Source organism: Neophocaena asiaeorientalis, unplaced genomic scaffold, assembly GCF_003031525.2.
Source record: "Neophocaena asiaeorientalis asiaeorientalis breed wild unplaced genomic scaffold, Neophocaena_asiaeorientalis_V1.1 scaffold3950, whole genome shotgun sequence".
NCBI lineage: Eukaryota > Metazoa > Chordata > Mammalia > Artiodactyla > Phocoenidae > Neophocaena > Neophocaena asiaeorientalis.
This window is the reverse complement of record NW_020172388.1, coordinates 1-505: the sequence shown is the minus strand read 5'-3', so window position 1 is coordinate 505 and position 505 is coordinate 1. Positions and strand designations below refer to the sequence as shown.

The window sequence follows — 505 nt, the reverse complement described above, 5'->3', positions numbered from 1 at the left end:
TGGAACGCTTCACGAATTTGCGTGTCATCCTTGTGCAGGGGATGTACTTCTCTGTATTGTTCCAATTTTAGTATATGTGCTGCTGAAGCGAGCACTGTGGGTATGTTTTGATAGTTTGTGTCTTTCAATAAATTTTCCATCTAAGGGGACTTCCCTGGTGGCTCAGTGGTTAAGAATCCACCTGCTAATGCAGGCGACACGGGTTCGAGCCCTGGTCCAGGAAGATCCCACATGCCGTGGAACAACTAAGCCAATGCACCACAACTACTGAGCCTGTGCTCTAGAGCCTATAAGCCACAACTACTGAGCCAGCATGCCACAACTATCGAAGCCCGTCTGCCTAGAGCCCATGCTCCACACTGCAATGAAGAGTAGACCCCTCTCTCTGCAACTAGAGAAAGCCTGCACACAGCAACGAAAACCCAACGCGGCCAAAAGTAAATAAATAAATAAATTTATTTTTTAAAATTTCCATCTAAATTGTCAAACGTATCGGCACAGGGTT

At 46.1% G+C, this 505-nt stretch overlaps 1 pseudogene; it reads right to left on the bottom strand.

Annotated features, from left to right (window-relative positions):
• LOC112390934 (uncharacterized) lies at positions 1 to 95 on the bottom strand (annotated as a pseudogene).
• Between the last annotated feature and the right edge of the window lie 410 nt (positions 96 to 505).